The following is a 23874-nucleotide window of genomic DNA, read 5'->3' as shown; positions in this document are numbered from 1 at the left end:
ATCAAGATAAAAACCTGGAAGAAAATCATCCATTCTCAGGTAGTGACAACGTGAATCCACAACCACATGGTAGTGAAGATACTGTATCCGAACAAGATGCTATGGAGGAAATTTCTAAACCAGATAAACACAATCCTCCAGAAACTTCAACTCTTGACACAGAAACTACTCCTGGGGAAACTTCGATGCCTGCCCCTGCGAAGCCCACTCCTTCGGAACTGGAACAGCTTAAGCAAACTGATCCTCTCAGTTTTCTAAAAGCTATGATGAATGTGAATACTACTTCGCCTTCAGAACTTGACATCTCTCCAGCTGTCCTTGTAGAATCTGGTGACAAGGAAGACATTCCTGACCTCCTTCGACAGATAAAAGAAAGATTCTTTGGGGTCAATCTTGTGGATGTTCTTAGTCAAGATCCTATTAAAAGTCATAACTTGAATCAACTCTTGAAGAAAGTGGATTTGTTTCGAGTCTCGAAAGAAGTTTCAAAGGTGATTGTTTTGCTAGGTTCTCTAGTTGAACAACTTCAAGCTAATATTCTTCGAAAACAAAATATCGAAAAGCAACTATCTGAAAAAGTAGCCTCTCATGACTCTTCATGGAACTCTGCTGTGGATGCAACGAAACAAGGTGAGGCCCTCAAGCTTAAACATTCAGAAAATCAGAAGGCATATGATAATTATGAGAAGGATATCAACTCCTGGAAAACAAGAGATAAAAGCTCTCGAAGAAAAGATAAAGGAAGCTGAGAATTGTCAGGCAACCATACAAAAGGCCAATCAACGAGATCTGCTTGCAGTGGCGCAATTGGGGATTAAACACTTCGAAACCGCACAAAATTTAGTGCCAGAGATTGAAGGATTGAAGAAACACCGGGCGTTACTCGAACTTCGTATGTCTTCATGGGAAACTCAATATTTGAAGATCAAAAATAGTCTCCCTGAGGATTTCAACTAGCTGCTTCGAACTCTGTATTTTGTTGCACTTTTGTTTTGTAATCGAACCTTTTATAAAAATATCTATCTGTATGCTTGACCTCTATTTTTCGTCTATGTTTTCCATATTCGCAAGCACTATTTTTAGCAAATCTTTCATATTCTGCCAAAATATATATCTTCAGATTTTCCACAGTGATTCTAATCAATGCAACACATAACCCCGACCACTCTTCGCAAAATCTTTATTCTTAGACTTGACGTTTCTACTTCTCTAGCCGTAATCATTATTAAACAGTGACGTCACTTTCTTCAAAACGCTCATTTGAGACGTGCGTGCATCAGTTTCATGATTACTTTTCAACTTCCAAGGGCGGGAAACGGCGGAAGCCTTAACTCCCTTTTTGGAATACCAAACCGCAGTCCAATCAATCATTAAAACGTTAAACCACCCTTCATTACCTCAGGTCTATATAAAGGCCTAAGATCGTTTTCATTTCTCCATTCTTGCATTTCCTCAAACACTAACAACAGAAGAGAGAAACCTTTTCTTCAAACTTTCTTTTAAAAAAAAAATGGTTGCGCCTCTCTCTTACAACAACATAAAGGCTGTTATCAAGAAGGAGTTCAAACTTTGTGAGGATGAACTTGATAGCAACTTCATCACTCTTGGCAATCTCTTTGCTAACCAAGAACTGGGTTTCTATTTTGAAGAAATCCTGGAAGGTCCTGTTTACCCCAACATGCTTGCAAATTTCTGGATGTTTGCGTCTCTACACATAGATCCTGAAGGGAGGACCACCATAGTTTCTGAGGTTCGACACGCTCATCTCAGCATCACTCCCACCACCATTGCTAACCTGATGAGATGCAACAACTCTGGGGAAACATTTGATGACAACAGCTTCAACATGACTACTCATCTTATGTTGAGGACTCTCATGGACAACGATCCTTTCAGTGCCAAGGTTATCAGGATCTGGCATCAAATGCTTGTGGGTAATTTCCGTCCTCGGAGGCTTGACGAAAACAACATCATGGTCGAAGACTTGGAGTTTATTCTCTGTTGTCTTCGAGGGAAGAAGATTAACTTCCCTTTGATGATTTTCAAAGGGCTTGTTGAGGCCGTTTCTGTGGCTACTGCCGGTCAGGGAAACGTAACCTGTCTTCCGTATGGTAGACTCCTCTCTTATATATTCCTTAAGAAGGGTGTCGTGAGGCGGATGCGCTGTTATACCCCAAAATTTGCCCACATCTTTTTTCAAGAAAACTCCAATCTGAAAATTAAGAGTCTCATATAATCATGGATTTTATTTCAACAAATATCCTGATATATGAAATACTTAGTTTTTAGAATTTTTCTTATACAGTAATTTGGCTTGCAGTTGAATTTATTCTTACGCAAACGCCAAATACTGTTTATTACTTCACACATGCTATTTATTTATTTACAGATAAATAGTACTGACACAATTGGTACAGAGTTAAATCTTTTTGCAGGCGCAGAATCAGGAAACTCAGACTGTACTGGTAACAAGTAGATTATTATTATCTTTTGTTTCCCACTAATTTTTGTACTATATTCCATTATTTTCAAAAGATCTTTTCAAATCTCTTTTTTCAAAAATCAAATCTCTCTTTTTCCCAACACTATCATACACTTTCTTTCAAATCTTACTTCCACTCAAAATTTCCTTTTGTACGGAATCACATCATTCCCCAACGTCTCTATCCTTCTTTCCACTCTATAAATACCTCTCATTTTTTCATAAAAATCTCACATCAAATTCTAACTCAACTTTCAAATTCCTACCACATATCTATTTTCTCTTCTTCCCTGACAAGAATGGCAAAGTGGATAGAGACACTGTTTCTTACAGTCATCACCATTGCTACGGTGATCATGACTTTCTTCTGCCTGCATAGTCCTGAAGAGTGTGGACCTGCAATGGTTGCACTCCCAATCATCTACATGTTATTGTTCATAGCATGGGTCATTAACCGTCATTCTTAAAATTTGCCGTATTTCTTATTTATTAAATGTACCGTTTATTCGTCGTACTGTTCAATATAGTATGTAATATTTGTACTGTCAGTATTAAATGTTGTACTATTTTTCATAATATTGCTTAATTACTAAGATAATATTTTGTGTGTTTTCTGCCAGTCAAATATTCCTATTTCTGTGCATTAAATGATTTTCAGGGTTATTATCGGTAATTTTGCCCGCATACCGTAAATATTAGTTATTTATTATGTCTATGTTTTTTTAACAAGTCATGTAAATAAACTTTCATTTTTCACATAAAACAAAAACAAAAACAACAAAAAAGAAAATTAACTTTGACTGTTGATTTTTCACTCTAACTGCTACGTCAATACCTGAACAGTCAGTTGACAGCCAAACTGCTGGCAGTACAATTCTCAGTGTTTTGTACCATCAATCAAATCAATCTTTCACAATTCAAAATTCCAAGATCTTTGTGCTAGAAGTCTTCTGAATATCACGCGATTAGCAGAGACTCAACACTGCACAAAAATCAGGTACGCTTAACTGTCTCCTACACAAACAGTCCCTAATCAGGGTTTTTCTTGTTTTTACAGGAGCAACAAGTTTTTGAGAGCTCAAATGGATTTCATACACATCCATATATCTCAAAGTACCATCATACAAATTTTCAAACTTCAATTCACTCAGACGCACCGTCAGCAGCTCAAACAGTCAACAGACGACCCGTTTGACCAAAAAAGTCAGCAAACAGTCAAAAATGAAATTTTTTGTCAAAGTCCATATTTTGTCAAAGGATTCATCATTTTATCATTGGATGATCATAATTAATCAAGGAAATATCAAAAATCAACAAAACCCTAAGATTCAAAATTAGGGTTTTTTGCCTGAAAAGTCAACTCAACTTTGACTGATCATAACTCTCTCATCCTTCATCCAAAAAATTCAAACCAAAGCTTATTTTGAAGGAAATTCAATTATATTTCAAATTCCATTGATCCCATGGTCATTGGATTCACCATTTGAAAAATATGATCAAAGACATTACAGGTCATTTTCAAAGTCAACAAAAAGACACTTTTTTCAAAAGGACACACAAGGAGCTTCAAAAATCATTTTGACATGAGACCAAAGGCATTGGTTAGAGGAATCTTTGAGGTTTCCAAAAAGTGCAAGATCTCCTTCATATGACAAAAATTGAAGGATTTACACCTTGTTGAAGTTGGCTAAATTTTGGGAAAATGCATGAAATCAACATTGCTCAAAAATGCATTTTTTCCAAATGGGGCCAAGTTTTCAGCATTCAAACATCTTTGCCATGTTATTATGGGCCTCCCACGACCAAGACAAGGCCCACACCTTTTTTATCCATTTTTGGCATGATTTTATCTTATTTTAAGATTAAAATTAAAAGGAAAATGGATGGATAAATGGTAGCTTAACTTCCAAGCATGACTCACCCAAGGAATCTTCATCTTTCTGCAGAGAATTGAAGAGCAAGGCAGATGCATTGAAGACAAGAGGACTTGGTCAATAATTCAAAGCTTTTTTAATATAAAAAATGCAAGAATTCCACAAAGGCAACTAGTTGCTTCTTAGCTTCAATTCTAAGCACTCAATGCTTATAAATAGGCTAGCATGCTTCAGTAACAAAGGAGACACGAATCAGAAACAAAGCCTTGCTCATATACACTTGTAACCACTTGAAAGAATTCAAAGAAAATTCAAATTCGAGTTTTTAATTTCAGTCCATTTCAATACAAACTAAGCATTCAAACATCATCTCTGAGCTTCACTGAAACTATTCCAATCAATTGCAAGTCTTAAACATCACTGAATCGAGCTATATAGGCCACGGTTTGTTCAAACTAAAACCAACTTATATCTCATAACACACGCATATTTAACAAGATGTAGATGCATAATTGTGTTTGGTTTGAAGCTCTGGTCGTTTCTGGAGCTTCAATTGGATTTTAATGGCTGTTTATAGCATATACCATTTTAGGGTTTTCTTAGCTCAAAATTAGGGTTCTTCAATAGGGCCAAAATTAAAGCAAATTAAAGACATGGTTACATTCAGTAGAACAAGACGAGTTGAATGGTACCATCGCGCCAAATTTATTTGCTTGTTTACCCCTATTCGTTATTTTGCAGAATTAGGGTTCACTTATTATAGCGCTTTTTTGCAAAAGCGCTGTTGAAAGTCTTGTCTGAAGGTTGAAGACGAAGACGTGTCTTCCCCCCATTGGTTCAGACGCGCGCGTGTTTTTTTTTAAATTTATCTCTGATTCTGTGCTTTGCAGGTGTAACGTGTACCATGCGCCTCAAAGTCTGGACCATCTGATCTCATTTAATGAATCATCCAACGCGCCAGATCAAACAATCCTTATCATGGACCCTCAATCCAACCACACATGATCAGTATCCTTTTTATTTTCTATTTTATTTTAATTTCTTTGTTAAATTAATTAAAAATAGTTTTAAAAATCCAAAAAATACACAAAAAATATTTTTAGACTTCTAAAATAATATATTATTTTCTGAAATAAAAATATTTTATTTTTCTTCATAATTTCAATATTTTGCATAATTAATTAGTATATATTTATATATTTGCTTTTTAATTATTCTAACCAATCAAAAAAATCATAAAAAATTGTTCTTTATATTAAATATTGTTTATATATTATAAACTAATTTTGTACATATTTTGAATAATTTTATCTTTAAGTTTTAATTATTTGTATAATTATTTGCATAATTATGTTTTAATTAACTTAAATCAATTTCAAATCAATTCCAAAAATTCCAAAAAAATTAGTTTTGTTTTAAAATTAATTGACAAATATTTTGTACATATTTTAAACTTAATTTCTAGGTTTAAATCTATTTTCATCTTTTTTCTTCACTTTAATTTAATTAATCATGCATTAATTATAATTAAAATAAATCATAAAAAATCCAAAAAACATGCCTTTATTTTTCTTGCAATTTAAATTCCTAGATAAATGTATAGGATGTCAAATTCATGTAAATAGGCTAGTTTACATTTCCCGCACAATCGATGTAATAGCGTAGATTTACTTTCCGCACTTTACATTTCCGCACTTTAATTTCCAGCAAATATAAACTGCGTGTATGTCAAAGATAAAATTGAACTGTTAGATCACTAACTTCAAAGATAAAATATCTGAATACAAACACAATCACACTTGCACCTTTTAAGGTAATCCCTTCTCATTCTTTTCAAAATCAAAGTCAAAATTCCACTGTTTTGAGTACAAAATCGAACCTTGCGTTTATATCCGGTGAAAGGATAGATTTTTAAAGGAAATAGGATAAAGACCTTACAACTCAGGGTAGACCTCCTAGTTTGCTTGCTCAAAATCAAAACAAACAAAATTCTCATACACTGTTGTTTTTCAAAACAAAACTTTCAAAAAAGACAATACTTTGTATACATCCAAACACGGATTATTACAAAGTTAACGTTCTTTTCAAAACATCTTTCGAAAGATAAACAAGCATTTTGTATACATCCACACACGGATCATTACAAAATTCAATTTACAAAAGTATTTGAAACCACATATGAGCAATTTCAGAGCAATTGAAAAGTGATCGAAAAACAAGTGAGCTAAGAAAACTTAAGAGCCCATGGATAACCATGGATACAAAGGGTGCTAACACCTTCCCTTTGTATAACCTACCCCCTTACCCAGAATTTTTTAAAGGTCTTTTTTCTGTTTCTTTTATAAACCTTTCCTTAATTGGATAAAATAAAAGGTCGGTGGCGACTCTGTGAATTTTCAAAATGCGAAAGCATTAAGCGATAAAAAAGAGTCAGTTCACGTATCTCTACAGAACAGAGGTATGGCCCGGAATTAAAAAACGGAGGTCCACAGAGGTGAACAGGATCCGGGTCGGTTCTGACCCGGTCCAGTGGCTCACACGTGGCCCAACGAATCCGGCCCATTCTTGTTTTGTTTTTTTTTCAGTCCAACAACAGCAATCCATCAAACCCTTAATAGGCTCAATTAGTCTAATTATTTTAATTAACTTCTTAGTGACTCATGCTAATTGCAAATGATTATTAAGTTTAATATTATTAATTAATAATAATATCTAAAATAATATCAATATTATCTTAAACACTAATAATAATTAAATTAATTAAACCAATAAAATCATATTAATAATCTCAAAATTAGTAAGAAAAATAACAAGATGGTTAAAAGAAGATAAACAAATGGGCCTATTGGGCCCCAAAAGTTTTTTTTTCTAAAACATACCTCTCTATTTTCTTCTTTTTTTTTCTAAGAAGCAAAAAATAAAAGACCAATAAGGAAGTTTCATAGGAGAGCGGGTTTGATAATAGATGTATCAGACCCTATGGCTCCTAATTTTTAACATCCTTAATAAATTGAAACGGGAATCACATCGGGTAAATTTTGGGGTATGACAAAAGGAGTAGAACGCTAACGCCTTATATAGACTATGTTGGCAAAAGGAACAGTTCATTTTTAGTGTTGATTGGACTGCGTTTGGTATCCCCAAGAGAAGTTATGGCCTCCGTCGTTTCCCGCCTTGGAAGTTGAAGTGTAATCATGATTAAAAACTGATACACGCATGTCTCAAGTAGACGTTTTGGAAAAGGTGATGTCATCATTTAATGATGGTTACGGCTAAGGGAAGTGGAAACGTCAAGTCTAGGCTTGAGAGGCTGCGAAGGGTAATCATGTCACGTGGGTGCATCATTAAATTCATTATGATAATAAAATAATTTTGGAAATTGTTAGGAATTGCTAAAACGTTACTTATGACAATTGCAAAATCAGATGTGTGGAAGATTGAAAGATAAAATTGCATATGTATTCTGAAGGAAGTTCGATTACAAAATAAACTAAGTACGGAATACAAAAAATAGTACAAGGGCCAAAGTGGATAATTAAAATCCTTGGGAAGATTATCTTTCATCTTCGAGTACTGAGTTTCCCATAAGGACATATGGCGTTCGATTAATGCCCGTTGTCTTTTCAAGTCTTCGATCTCTGGAGCTAGCTTCTGGGCCGTCTCGAAGTGTCGAATCCCTAACTGCGCCATCTCAGTCAATTCTTTCTGATTGATTTGTTGGATCTCTACTTGACGAGATCGGGCATTCTTTATCTTCTCATCGAGGAGTTCAATTTCTTGCTTCCAGGATTTGATATTCGTTTCATAATCTTCATATTCCTGCTGTTTCTTCGAACGTTCAAGCTTAAGAGCGTCAGCCTTTGTTGTTGCATCATTCGCAGCTTTCCAAGAAGAACTATGAGAAGTCACCTTTGTTGTGAGTTGCTCGTCAATATTCCGTTTTTGAAGAAGATTAGATTGGATTTGATCAATCAAAGAACCCAGTAAAACAATCACTTATGAGACTTCCTCTGAGACAAGAAGTAAGTCCACCTTCTTCAAAAGGTTGTTTAGACCATAACATTTAGTGGAATCTTTGCTTAGAGCTTCAACCAGGTTGGTTTCAAAGAACTTTTCTCTTATTTGATGAAGGAGATTAGGAATATCATCCTTGTCATTAGTATCCGCCAGGGCATTAGAAGAAGTTCCAAGTCCAATGGGCGAAACATTATCAACATTCATCATGGTCTTGAGGAAGCTTACGGGATCAGTTTTCTTGAGCTGCTCCAGCTCTGAAGGAGTAAGTATTGCGGAAGCCTGCTTCGAAGTAGTCTCAGGAGTGACTATAGTTCCGAAGGTTGAAGTTTCATGAAGACCAGGTGTAGGCTGTTTTGAAGTTTCCTCCGTAGCATCTTGCTCAGATTTAGTATCTTCGCTGCCAGTTGGTTGTCCGACTGCATTATCACTATTCGAACATTGAGGGATCTCCTCCATGTTTTCATCTTGATGAATAGGTGGAGATTCATCATTTGAATGGCTTTCTTCAGCATGCACAGTTGGAATGATAGTTGCAAGGGGCTGAGTGTCTTCGAGAACTGGAGAAAGCACAGGAGATTTGTGTCGAGAAACACCTGTGTTGAATAGTTAGAATTGATAAAAATGGAAGGTTGCAAGAAATTCATCTGTCATTCGAAAAGACAGACATTTACCTCGAAGACTGTCAAGATCAATGTTTAAACTTGAAGTTTTGAGATCATAAGTGGTTGTGCCAGCATCATCCTGCATTAACAAGGTAAGATATGAACTTAATCATTGGAATTAGAGTTTGAAAATGATTAAATTGGGAAATCCAAATACCTTGGTTGGAATGTTGTTTGGGCTTGAGTTATGACTCTCCACAATGGGGATAGTACTAGCAGCCTTCAAGGGTGAGTCCTCAGAAGATACCTTGTCACTCGATGAAGTGAGCTTCGAAGTCCCAAATCCCTTTCCTTTGGCTGAAGGGGTGGCAGCTTTCTGTCTTTTCTTTATTGCTTGTCTAGTACGAGGAGGAGATTTATCTTCGTCATCTGAAGCAGCTGTTTGAGAAACTTTTCGCTTCGAAGACGCTGGAGGTTTCGAGCTTTGAAGTACATATTAAAACCAAGTTAGTAATATTCATTACATTTCACAAGCTAAAATATAAGGTATCCATGTACCGTGGGTTTCTTGTCAGTGGCGACAGAATCACTCCCACTCGCCTTGGTATTCCTCGAAGTTCCAGAACCCTTCTGTACAGGGGCTTCCTTGATTTGTCTCTTTCGAGTAACAGCTGTGAACAAAATATAAATCAGTATTTCAATGAAAAAGGAAAAGTTAGTCGAAAGATTGTCTAAACCCCAACCTTCGGGTATTGGAGTCAAGACGCGAATATGCTCAAGACCTATATGAAGATGCCCTTTGAAAGTATCCAAGGTATGCTTAGTCGGGACCACTCGTTCAGCGTGTTTTTTAGATTCTTCCTGAAGAATTTTTATGAGATTCCCACACACAAACCAGTCTGGAAAAGGAGGGCTTAAGGCCACCCCAAAATCAGCACTAGGAAGTGGAGGAAATTTTGGAGGATGAAGTTCGAAAGCCACTTTATAACGTAGTTCAGGTCGAACAGACGTAGGCAATTTCAACTTATCCAGTTTAGCAGAAAACTTTTCACGTAAAGTGACCGCAGCTTCACGAACGGTCCGACTAAGGTCATCAGGCCTGTAGATAGTTTCAAAGAACTTTTGAAATGCTTGGATTTCTTTAATATGAGTCGAAGTACCTTTATGGAAATTCTCCTGCACATCAGCAAAAGCTTCAGTTAGTTCCCGAGTAAGGCTTTCAGCATCGAAGATTTGCGTAGAATAATATTTTGTCCACCATTGATGAAAATCTATGGTAGAGTAAAAAGCAGGTTCGAAAGAAACGGGAGACAAAGTGGTGATGCCAACATATTTGGAGATTTTTGGCTCATATTCATCTTCTGCCAGATGCGAAGTGTGTAGACACATGTGATTCCTTTTGTCATATAAGCAATTTGGTTTGAGTTGAACCAACCCAAATTGTCTCGAAACCAGATTTGGTTGATAACAAAGGAGGCAGCAGTGACTTTTGGAAGATCGAAGTCGGTGATATAACAACTTTGGTGTGAGGAAGGCTTCCCAGATAGCCATGGATTCAGCTTGTTGATCAGCAGAAGTTGCTGGAAATGCTCGAGTAAACCATTCGGGACCCACCTTACATTGTACGAATGGAGCCATCGTGGGAGTGAATTGATAACGTTTGGCAAACATCATTATGTATGCCAAGAAGGTTTCACAGAGTTTGCCAGTTTCTTCCTTTGGAGTTAGGTAAGCTAATCTGGTTCCTTCTACTGTTCGATTCTTTATAGCTGCACTTTTTTCATCCACAACACCTTTATATGGGAGGTGAGCCTCAAAAGTGGCATTAAGCCATAGTTGCAACAACCAGAAAGGACCAGCAAAAATAAGAGATCTTGTTTTGTAGTTCTTAACAAGGTCTGTTGCTTCACCAAGATTCTCATAGAGAAATCCTAGAACTAACTGGCTTAGGTTTAACTTTTTCCCAGCATTTAGTTGGTTGGCCATGCAAAGGTTCTTTGCTACTTGTATGGACCTAGAACAAAAGACGCACCTCGAAAGCCAGAGTGCTAGAAATGCTATATGTTCTTCATCTGAGACGTCTGGGTTCGTTTCATTGTGGTATTGTTGAATGAAGGAAGTATAGGTGACTGTTGCTTCATTAAAATTGATGGTGTCAGTATCCATGAAATTGGGGTCGAAGGTTTCCCCAGTTGGTCGAAGCCCTGTAATGGCAGCTACATCGAAGAGGGTAGGGGTAACCATTCCACATGGAAGGTGGAAAGTATTATGAGAAGCATCCCAGAAATAAACTGACGCTGCTAACATGGTTTGGTTATATTCTAGGCCTGTTTTGGATAACTAGATTAGGTCATAAATCCCTAATTGTTTCCAGAAAGAAGCCTTTTGTTTTTCCACCTTCGCTAGCCAAGAGTAATACAGTTCAGGATCTTTTGCTAAAGGGATTGACCTAAAGACTTTCACAAAGTTGGTTACATAGTTTAACCTAATTTTCTCCAAAACCAAAGAAGTTTCAGTTGAGGTTTCTGTTGTGTTATCAGGATCAGCTAAGACTGGACGACCTTCTTCATCTATCTTAATTTTGCTAACTAAAGGTCTAGTCTTATAATAGGCCGGGAAGAATTTACTCAAAGAGGGGTTGTTTCCTACTGGTAAAGGGCCCATGAAAGCATGAGTTTTTTCAGAAAGTTCAAAAGGGATGATTACCTGAGAAGCGTAGATAGCGTGCGCCTCTACGTCATTTGGGTCTGGAATATGTGCTTGATTCTTTATCTGTGTAGGATTTTGAAGTTTCTGAATGGGTTGAAGAGCATTTAAAGAAGACGCCATGGGTGAATTTGATTTGAGGAATAGGTTAAACGAGGCCAAAGAGAATTTTTCTTTTCTGTGTTGAGGGTAAAGAAAATAGAAGTGGAAGTTATGCGAGGGTAGAAGTTCAAGTATTTAAAGGTTTAACGGAAACCCTTTCAAGTCTTTTGGGTAAGAGTCAAAAGACACGCGGCAGGCATTGATTTAATCCAACGTCGGTCGAATAATTATTAGCCTCATTCCTAGTATATAGGAGTAATGATCATGAAGTAATGCCAGAACATGGGAATGTAAGTTCTGAGAAGACATCTTTGAAAATAACAAGACGTTTTGAAAGTGGAGTCATAAATGATTATGACGTTAGTCAGTTGTTTTGGAACTCTAAGAAGTGAGTAAAATGAAATCTCATCATGACAAGAAACGCCTATTTCTCTTGTTTTCGAAACAGGCATTTATTGGGGGCAATTTGTTAGCTGAAGATTTCGTTTAGAAAGAATATCCTTTGAAGAGTTACAATTCAAAGGAAGATGGTTACTGATGACCATTTCTGAGTTTAAAAAATGGCTACTGATGGCCATGTTTCGAGAATGTTGGTTTGAGTTGGAGTAAAGATGGTTAGACTTGGAGCTAATTCGAAGAAGGTTATCTTTAAAGACTTAAACGTTTTTGCAAAATACGTAAAGTACTGAAGCTTAACGTGTTTTCGTGGCATTCTCAATTCTGATCACGTTGCCACGCGTCGAGAGAGGATTCAGGCGGGAGGATTTGAATTTCGAAGTAGTTTGTGTAACTGCACAAAGACAGATGGCATCCCAGGGATTCCTGTGGGCAACGTGGCATCAGATTAGTGTAGGACCGTTAGGGTCGAATTTAGTATAAATAAGGGTCTTAATGTTAGGATTCCGTGTGTTCATTTTGTACAAATCACTCATAAACCACTCAAGTATCAAGTGTTTAGAGAACGAGTTCGCTGAGAAATGTACGTATGACACCAACGCCAGTTTAATACATTTGTATTTTTCTTTATTCAAGCATGTTTTCATTATTACTGCTTTCGTTGACTTCCTGTTATTTATATTTCCGCACTTCTTTATTTCGTCTAACTTTCATTTCGAAGCACTTTATATTTCTGCATTTTACATTCTTGCACGTTACATTCCTGCACTTTACATTTTTGCAGTTTATACGCTTTTATTTATATTTCTTCGTCGAAAGACATACTTATGTGTATAACAAGTGTTGTTTTTAAGTAAAACATTCACATGATTGTCATACCCCAAAATTTGCCCATACTATTTCTCCTATTCAAATTCAAAGTCAAGACACCTCATATGGTTTATGATATTTCAGACTATCTCCATGACAAAACTCAGGCTCTAATTCAAAAGATTGATCATTCAATAGCTCAGAAAGTCAATAGTCGACTAGTTTGACCTAAAAGTCAGCTATGGTCAAAGTACAGTCAAAACTCCTGATTTTTTGTAAACATCCTTCCATTGAAGTATCATTCACCATTTGATCAAGAATTGATCACGGTTCATCAAGGAAAGGTAAAAATCAACAGTTCAAAAAGTTTCTAAATTAGGGTTTGTATAGGAGAAAGTCAATTGAACTTTGACCAGCCATAACTCTCACATGGAACATCAGAAATTTTCCATCCAAAGCTTATTTTGAAGGAAATTTTATTCTCTACAATTTTGTCTCTCACATGCCAAGTCTAAAAATGCTTCATTTGAGAGATATGAGCCAAATCATTACAGGTCCTTCTAGGAGCTCGCAAAAAAAGCTGTTTTCTTCCAGGAGCCATATCATCACGATAAAATCTCCAAATGGAAAATATATTCCAAAGTGGCCTTTAGAGGACATCTTGGGCTTTCCAAAAAGTCCTAGATCATCTTCATATGATAAATATTGAAGGATTTATGACTTTCTAAAGTTGGGTAAATTTCAAGGAATGCATAGAAGTCATTATGAACAAACTTGATTCTTTTGACTATTGGGCTTAGGTTCTTGGACTCCAAGCATGTTCATGATCCATTATAAGGCCCATGACACCATTGTTTTATTTCTATTATTATTATTATTTAATTTTATTTGGAGTTTATTCACTTAAATTCTAAAATAATATAAATATATGATATAAAACATAAAAGATATGGTATTGGCTTATTCTTTGATCAAATCTTGGATGAATATTGGAGTTTAACTTAAGGAAATTCGCAGGGAATAATGGAAGCAATATATGTTTCAAAAATGGAAAGATTTGCACTAATTCCAAATCAAATATTCTCACATGCCAATGATTGATTGTTTCCAATTCTTTTAACCCTAAAATCCTCATATATATATATATATATATATATATATATATATATATACTTGAACATGCAGCCAGTAGGGGAGGACGAAATTGGGGAAAGAGGGAGCAAGATCTAGGGTTTCTAATTGACAAAAAATTTCAAAGAAAGCTAGGGCAAAGGAGAATCTTCGTGGCAGTCGTTATCAACCATTCCCAAGCATTTAGTTCTTTTCCTTGAGCCTCCAGGAGTCGATTCATCTCCTTACCCGAGCCTACAAGTGACCTGAACGGTTCCATTCATCATCATAGTTTGTTTATACTTTCTGTTTTTCGAATCTCCTAATTCATGCATCATGGCTTGACCATCACGTCTCCTCCATTAGATCTCCGACGAATCAAGATCTAAAGGCCACCAAGCTGTAACCCCACCATGGACCACCAGAGCTCCACCACATAGAATCCCAGCTAAGTATTTTTTAATTTTAATTTTTATATAAATTTTTTTTATTTCTTTTTCTTTCCTTCTTTCTTTTATTTATTAATTTTTTTTAACTATTTTACATCTTATTTAATAATTGTATAGCCATTTATTTTATTTAATCGAAAGTCCGATCTTCCTTATAATATTAAAAATAATTGTTTTTTAGTCTTTTTAAGCTAATAATTATTTTAGGATAGTAATTTAATTTTAGGTTAATTTAATTTTATGCCTTAAACCTTGATTTTATCGTGATCACTAATCCTTGTTAGGTAGATGTCATCCATCAACTTAGTGTCTTTTCTCCTAAAACCTCATTCCCTAAAAAAAATCAGGGTTTGCCCTGAATCTTTTCAAAAACCTTTCCTTTTTGTTTTAACTTATTTTAAACTGTTTTATTTGGTTTGTTTTCACCAATTAGGGTTGTTGATCTTTAAATGCACTAACACTTCTCTTCTTCGCGCCTACTTTTCAGAGTTATCTCAAGATCCTCCGATTACGCGCCATGCTAATCAAGAAGCTAAGTTTCCCATTCTTTTCTCGTTCAAACATCAGTTTATTTTATTTTTCCTTTTTTTGTCTAAAATAGGGTTTGCCTCGAATATCAATGAATCCCTCATACACTCACTCTTATTTGTTTGCTTGTTAATTTTCAGGGTTGACCAAGAGTTTAAGGAAGATCAGGACATTCAATATTTTTTGATTAATTATTGTTCCTTCTTATTCTTTGCCTTTTAATTCCCCATCCCCACAGGTGTTTATTGTAATAGCGTAGGATTTTCATTCTGCCTTTATTTTTCTGCTGTGGTTAGTAATTTTAGGGAGTGCAAGCCTTGAACTAAATTAGATCATTAATTACAAGATAACAATATCTGAATTAACCACCTGATTGTGCCACACACACACCTCTAAGGTAACGTCCTCTTATGCTGCCTTCTCGATCAAATAGTCAAGTCCCTTCGGGCGTAGGGACTCCTTAGCCTGTTGCCTTCGATAAAATTATCATAGTCCCTCGATATAAAGATCATGGTCCCTTCGAGTTGCCTACGATAAATATGATCTCGTCCCTCGATTAAATGGTGATAGCCCCTTCGATTGCTAAGGAGTCTTTACATGTTGCCTAAAAAGACTATTATATCCTTCCCTTAGACTACCTGCCCTCTTTATGGCAAGGGACAGTCTTATGGCGAACGATTATTCTCGATGACCCGCACATCCAATTGAAAGACTTCCTGCCCTCTCATGGTATGGATAGATCCTTTCGCCCGAAAGACTTAAAGAACAAGAAAGACAATGTAGGGTAGGTAGCTATTAATTGCTTGCTCACATTCAAATCAAATTCAAACTACTTTTCGCACCTCCTTTTCAAAATAAATTCAAAACAAGGCTACGCTTATTTACCAGCTAAAGTCCTTAACGAAATCTTTTTACTATTCACACACGACACTTCAAACTTTTCAAACAAACAAGTGAGCCAAGCAATTAAGAGCTCATGGATAACCATGGATGCAAAGGGTGCCTTACACCTTCCCTTTGTATAACCTACCCCCCGAACTCAAAATCTTTTTAAAAGGTCTTTCCTGTTCTTTTAGCTTTTCTGATTAATTTGGATAAAATAAAAGTCGATGGCGACTCTTGCTATCCGCACATTTCGATTATAAAAGTCAGTTCACCGTATGACAGAACTGGCGACTCTGCTGGGGATATATTCGATTAAAAGAGGGGTTACCTTAAAGTTTAGGATCACTTAATGTTTTCTTTGCTTGCTTTATTTTTCAGGATTGTTTTGGGAATTAAATGAAGGAAGAATCCTACACCCGGATTCAAGTACATCTAAGATAGGAAGTGGCATAGTCATGGCGACCTCCTTCATGTATGTGGAGGATTGGTCAATATGAGAGTCCACGCTTAAGTTAGGCCTCTATGGGTGTTTGCATGCTTCTCTTGTATGAGGGAGGTTCGTGCGGATATCTGTGGGTGAGTCGGAGCTTAAGGACCTTTAGTTACCTTTAACCCATCTTGACTTTTAGGAACGTAGTGGGGGGACTACTTTTGATGTATGTTGAGAGCATAGTCGCTACCCGATACTACAACTCAGATAGGTTCTTTCTCAAAGTATCATTGCATGGTATGTATGTATCATGTTCGAGGGTGCTTTAGGAGGGCTGACAATTCTGGGTAACTCGGTAGAACCCGTTGCTGATATCATCTTTATCCTTAGAAATACCTTTGGGGAAGGGTATCTCACATGATCTAAACTCCATGCAAGCCTTTCGACCTAAGGACACTTGTGTGACTTGCTTGTGTTTGTTATCTAACCCTCCGATTTCCTTGCAGGTTTTGCTTGTAGGACATTCCGTCCTTATTACCTTATGCTTTACTTAATGCATTACATGTGCGTGACATCATGACATCATAACATATCATGTTAACTAACCCTTACAAGGATCTTAGGAATTTAGGACGCACAGTTTCAGGTGCTCTTATCAAGGACGAAATTCCTATCTAGGGGCAAGAGGATTTACTTTCCTCTGGCCATTTGTCTGCCAAATCAAAGACACCGTACCCATCAAGGGGCAAGAGGAATTATTTTCCTCTGGCCGTATGCCTTCCAGTTTAAAGACATCATACCTATCAAGGGGCAAGAGGATTTATTTTCCTCTAGTCACGTACCTTCAAATTCAGAAGTATCCCGAATCAGAGGCTATGACCCACTGGATATGGTGAGCTTGATTCCCATGGAAGAACATCCCAGAATCAGAGTTCTTCATGCAAAGATGCGACCAAATCATTTTCCAATGTTGCTAACTAAATTTCCTATAGATCCTTGAAAGCATTGCATTCATGACATCGCATAACAAGTTTCTATAACAGGTCTCTCATCTTCTCTCGCTGTTTATTTCAGCACAAATGGATCTCGAGCAATCAGTCAAAGACCTCCAAGCTTAAAACACTGAGTTCCAAGCCTTGATTCTAAATTTGTCCAAGGGGCAAGAAGAACTGAAAGCCATGCTGACTAAAAAGAAGAAGAAGAAGGGTAAGAAGACTCAGGTGAAAAAGCTTAGACCGATCTTGCAACTCAGGGATGCCGAAGCCTCTGAAGACAGTGACGAGGATGAGCAAGATGATGATGCTAGTATCAAAACTGATGCAAAAAGTAACCATGATTCTGACAAGCCTTCCGAAGAAGAAGAAGATTAATACCATGAGAACGAACATCCTGATGACAAATACAAGGAGTTGGAGGAACGTATGAAAGCCATGGAAATTCAGAAAATACCTGGACTGGATTTTGAAGAGCTGGGACTCATTCCTGGGATCGTTATTCCTCCAAAATTCAAAACCCCCGCCTTTGCTAAGTATGATGGAGTCTCCTGTCCCAAGATGCACTTGAGGTCTTATGTAAGGAAGATTCAGCCTCACACTGCTGATAAGAGGCTCTGGATCCATTTCTTTCAAGAAAGCTTATCTGGAACTCAACTCGAATGGTACTATCAACTGGAGGGTACTAGCATCCGTACTTGGGAAGATTTGGTTGTTGCTTTCTACAAGCAATACCAATATAATTCCGATCTCCCACCAACTCGCATACAACTACAAAGCATGTCTATTGGACCTAAGGAAAGTTTCAAGGAGTATGCGCAAAAGTGGAGAGGTCTAGCTGGAAGAGTCCAACCTTCCTTGACTGATAGGGAGTTGGTGGACATGTTCATGGGCACGCTAACTGGGCCGTTCTATAGTCACTTGCTGGGTAGTTCCTCGTCTGGGTTTACTGATCTTATCTTGACTGGGGAACGTGTCGAGAATGGCATCTGAAGTGGTAAGATTCAAGCTGCTACATCCTCGGGTGTTACAAAGAAGCATTTCAATGGGAAGTCAGATTCCAATGAGGTGTATGGTCAGAAAAGGAGTAACCATGACCAATCTGTTGGGGCAGCTCTGATCCCCACATCGGCACCTCAAAAAAGTCGTCAAAACAAGAAAGACATGCCTAGGCGTCAGTTCACAAAGATCAATATGTCATTGGCTCAAGCATTACAACACCTATTGAAGTCAGAATTGATCACTTTAAAGGATCCCCCTAAGAATCCTAGTACTTCTTCTCGTAGCTATAATGCCAATGTGAGGTGTGCATATCATTCTGATAGTCCTGGTCACGATACGAATAGCTGCTGGACATTGAGAAACAAGATTCAAGATATGATCGATGCTGGGGAAATTGAATTTGATCCTCCTGAGACTCCTAACGTAACTGCTAATGCTGTGGATGGCTAGAAGGAGGGACTTTCAGATCATTAGTTTTACTTTCATTTGCAAATTTCTATTCTGTTTGTTTAAACATTCGAATTATGATAGACATTATCTGTTTTAATAATCATCATCAATGCATTGCATATGTTTGTCTTGAATAAATTATTTCACTATCACTCGTTTTAAATTGTGTATTTACTTTGCGTATGTTTTGTGTTTATTCAACTCCTGCTAAGCTGTGAGCCTTTTGAGGGAGAATGACGAAAACGATACCGTAACTTCATACAATATGCTTTTGAATAGACTATGTTGACGATGTACAGGCATTGTTTTCAATTCCTAAACAGTGGAGATATAAGGATGTTAATCCCTCATTAAACCCCTTTGAGCCTAAGAAGTAGGAGTTTCTTTCCTGTACAATTTAAAACCCTCAATCATAACCTGGGGCAGGGTAGTTACTCAGTTAACTCAATTACACTAACTGTTGTCTATACAACAATGATGGGTTCCCGCAACCATTAAGTCAGTCAGTCAATATCCACCAAAAAGAAAAGCTGTTAAGTCAAAACCTATGAAGGAGACTTATCAAAAAACGAAACGTCGCGCTGACTGTAACCTCAAAATAAACAGTTCAGGCAAAAGTTAAGGATAACAAAAACATTTCAAAAGAGGTCACTACAAATCCTCGACAAAAGAAAGTACTACCAGAAAGGATGATTGTCTGTCCAAATAAAAGTTCTGGTGCTTCAACCACCATCAAATATCAATGTTAACACCTCAAGCTTTGCTAAAGATGAAACGCAAAGTTAACTGAGCATAGGATCGAAGAACATCACGAAGATGGAGATGGGTATAAATAAATTTTGAGCCATTATCCTTTGTTTCTTAAACCGTGAACCAAGCCACGTTACAACCCTTGAAAGTCCTAACTGAGGTATGGTTAGTTCGAAAGCATACTGTCACCAAAAAGGTATCCTGACTCTTTAAGGTTTATTAAAATGCTGAGTCGATATTTCGCTTCTACAAAAATAGCATGTTTTTACAAATATCACGCTTTTACATCTCTTGTTTTAATGTTTTTTCAAAAACTCAAGACAAACGTATGCATTGCATCTCATGAATTCATTATTAAACATATTCTGCTACATAATTTCAAATGTTAGCATCAGAAAGAACTTGCACAGGGTACAACTAATGACTGAAAGTTATCCCGACAGACAAGATTACTCCAAGAAGCAATATCTCCTGCGCATGCAAAGGGGCATGACACGTTTTGCCCAATCAATCTGGGGCAATCAGGTCAAGATTCCAAGAATCTCCAAAAAACTGCCAAACAATCAGAGGCATATACCCTAGTGGGTCTGAAGGTGCTTCCTGATCAATTAGGGGCATCATACTAAGTACTAGGGGCATCTCACTCATAGTACACATCTCATAAAGTCCTCGCGAGGCGAATTTCTTCAATTTCCCTAATAACTGGGGCAAAACTATGCAAGGCATGTTCTACGCTTCGATCAATACTCATCGTTGTGTTCCAATCAATACAAGTCCAGGAATGACAGTTACTATAAACACTGGGGGGCAATGTTCAAGGCATCCATGCCTCCCCACAGAGTCGACTTCACAGGATCATATCCCCACAGAGTAATCCTCAAAGAAGATATCTTCAAACGTACTGGTCCAACAAAAGACATAGCTCCTCAACAGAGTTCACATCTTTGACATCATCATTTCCCCGACCTTCTTCTCTTCTCCAAACATGGTTTATTAATATTTCTAAATCCCCAGCCAGGGTACATCAAGTTACTGGTCATCCCCAAGCAAAACTCATAAATCTCCAGCTGAGCATCTTCAAAAACAAGATCAGACATCAAAATCACAATGATACAAAGATTTATTTTCTCAATCAAGGATAAATCATCTTCTGACATCATATATCATAAACATATTCATACATTGCATACATTACATCATAATAAATTCATACATAACATGCAAGTTTCTCAATTATTTTGAGAAATTCATAATACATGTATCATATCATTGCATAAAGACTAACTCTACTTTTTCAGGATACAAGTGCCAGCAGATGAACAATATCTTTGAATTAATTCAGTTACTACGAACGGTACTGACACGATCATCTCTCCAAGATCTAATTCGGCCACCGCGAACGATGCCGACACAATCAAAGAAAGAGACAGACTTAATCATGACACTCAATTCAGAAAAGACCGACAACTGAGTCACAATAATGGAATCACGACAACTGAGTCACGATAATGGAATCACGACAACTGAGTCACGATAATGGAATCACGACAACCGAGTCACAATAATGGAAACACGACAACTGAGTCACGATAATGGAACCACGACAACTGAGTCACGATAATGGAACCACGACAACTGAGTCACGATAATGGAATCACGACAACCGAGTCACGATAATGGAATCACGACAACTGAGTCACGATAATGGAATCACGACAACCGAGTCACGATAATGGAATCACGACAACTGAGTCACGATAATGGAACCACGACAACTTAGTCACAATAATGGAACCACGACAACTGAGTCACGATAATGGAACCACGACAACTGAGTCACGATAATGGAACCACGACAACTGAGTCACGATGATGGAATCACGACAACTGAGTCACGATGATGGAATCACGACAACTGAGTCACGATGATGGAATCACGACAACTGAGTCACGATGATGGAATCACGACAACTGAGTCACGATGATGGAATCACGACAACTGAGTCACGATGATAGAATCACGACAACTGAGTCATGATAATGGAATCACGACAACTGAGTCACGATAATGGAATCACGACAACTGAGTCACGATAATGGAATCATGACAACTGAGTCACAAAAATAGAATCACGACAACAGAGTCACAGTAATGGCTTCACGACAATGGAGTCACGACGATTGAGTCACATATCTATTCCCGGTATTTAGTTCAGGAACGATCATGACAATCGAGTCACTACAATTAATTCACTTCACACTCCCAACATCCAGATGGCATCTGTAAGCCCATCTCCGATAAACTTTCTGTCAACACCTGAGGGCATCTTGAAGCCCATCTCCGACAAAAGTCCCTACTTCAGCTAGGGCAAATTCCTGGGTATTCTAGTGTTCAATCCTCTTCCATCTTCAGATCCCGACAGGCACACATGCCAGTCTACATCTTCAGATATAAGAAAATTGAACAGGGGCAACTGTCATACCCCAAAATTTGCCCATACTATTTCTCCTATTCAAATTCAAAGTCAAGACACCTAATATGGTTTATGATATTTCAGACTATCTCCATGACAAAACTCAGGCTCTAATTCAAAAGATTGATCATTCAATAGCTCAGAAAGTCAATAATCGACTAGTTTGACCTAAAAGTCAGCTATGGTCAAAGTACAGTCAAAACTCCTGATTTTTTGTAAACATCCTTCCATTGAAGTATCATTCACCATTTGATCAAGAATTGATCATGGTTCATCAAGGAAAGGTAAAAAATCAACAGTTCAAAAAGTTTCTAAATTAGGGTTTGTTTAGGAGAAAGTCAACTGAACTTTGACCAGCCATAACTCTCACATGGAACATCAGAAATTTTCCATCCAAAGCTTATTTTGAAGGAAATTTGATTCTCTACAATTTTGTCTTTCACATGCCAAGTCTAAAAATGCTTCATTTGAGAGATATGAGCCAAATCATTACAGGTCCTTCTAGGAGCTCGCAAAAAAAGCTGTTTTCTTCCAGGAGCCATATCATCACGATAAAATCTCCAAATGAAAAATATATTCCAAAGTGGCCTTTAGAGGACATCTTGGGCTTTCCAAAAAGTCCTATATCATCTTCATATGATAAATATTGAAGGATTTATGACTTTCTAAAGTTGGGTAAATTTCAAGGAATGCATAGAAGTCATTATGAACAAACTTGATTCTTTTGACTATTGGGCTTAGGTTCTTGGACTCCAAGCATGTTCATGATCCATTATAAGGCCCATGACACCATTGTTTTATTTTTATTATTATTATTATTTAATTTTATTTGGAGTTTATTCACTTAAATTCTAAAATAATATAAATATATGACATAAAACATAAAAGATATGGTATTGGCTTATTCTTTGATCAAATCTTGGATGAATATTGGAGCTTAACTTAAGGAAATTCGCAAGGAATAATGGAAGCAATATATGTTTCAAAAATGGAAAGATTTGCACTAATTCCAAATCAAATATTCTCACATGCCAATGATTGATTGTTTCCAATTCTTTTAACCCTAAAATCCTCATATATATATATATATATATATATATATATATATATATATATATATATATATATACTTGAACATACAGCCAGTAGGGGAGGACGAAATTGGAGAAAGAGGGAGCAAGATCTAGGGTTTCTAATTGACAAAAAATTTCAAAGAAAGCTAGGGCAAAGGAGAATCTTCGTGGCAGTCATTATCAACCATTCCCAAGCATTTAGTTCTTTTCCTTGAGCCTCCAGGAGTCGATTCATCTCCTTACCCGAGCCTACAAGTGACCTGAACGGTTCCATTCATCATCATAGTTTGTTTATACTTTCTGTTTTTCGAATCTCCTAATTCATGCATCATGGCTTGATTTCATTTATTTATAACTCTTAATATAGGCTATTAGAACATGTTTAACGCATAATTCATGAGCTTTAACGCAGGAACTGGTATTTGCCATTGTTGAAGCCATAAGCTTCAATCTGTTCGTATCACCACTTACAGGCATTTTGAAGAAAAACGGACAGCGCCATTGAATTCGTGGCATGCTGTTTAGGTGATCTGGGCAGCTTTTGTATGTTTGTTAACGTGTTTTCGCAGGTATCGAATAGCAGCCATGGAAGACGAAGCACTTGCGGAAAAATCCGCAGGTAAATCCGCATCAAAAGGCGCAACTGAATTCGCAAGTGATATGAAGAAGAAGATGAATAGTGCAAGAGAGCATAGGGCGGTGCGCGTGTCACCCATTTGTTGGTGGTTCAAAATCTTTTTTC

The sequence above is a fragment of the Vicia villosa genome, linkage group LG4, assembly GCF_029867415.1.
Source record: "Vicia villosa cultivar HV-30 ecotype Madison, WI linkage group LG4, Vvil1.0, whole genome shotgun sequence".
NCBI lineage: Eukaryota > Viridiplantae > Streptophyta > Magnoliopsida > Fabales > Fabaceae > Vicia > Vicia villosa.
Note: the sequence above shows the minus strand (reverse complement) of the source record.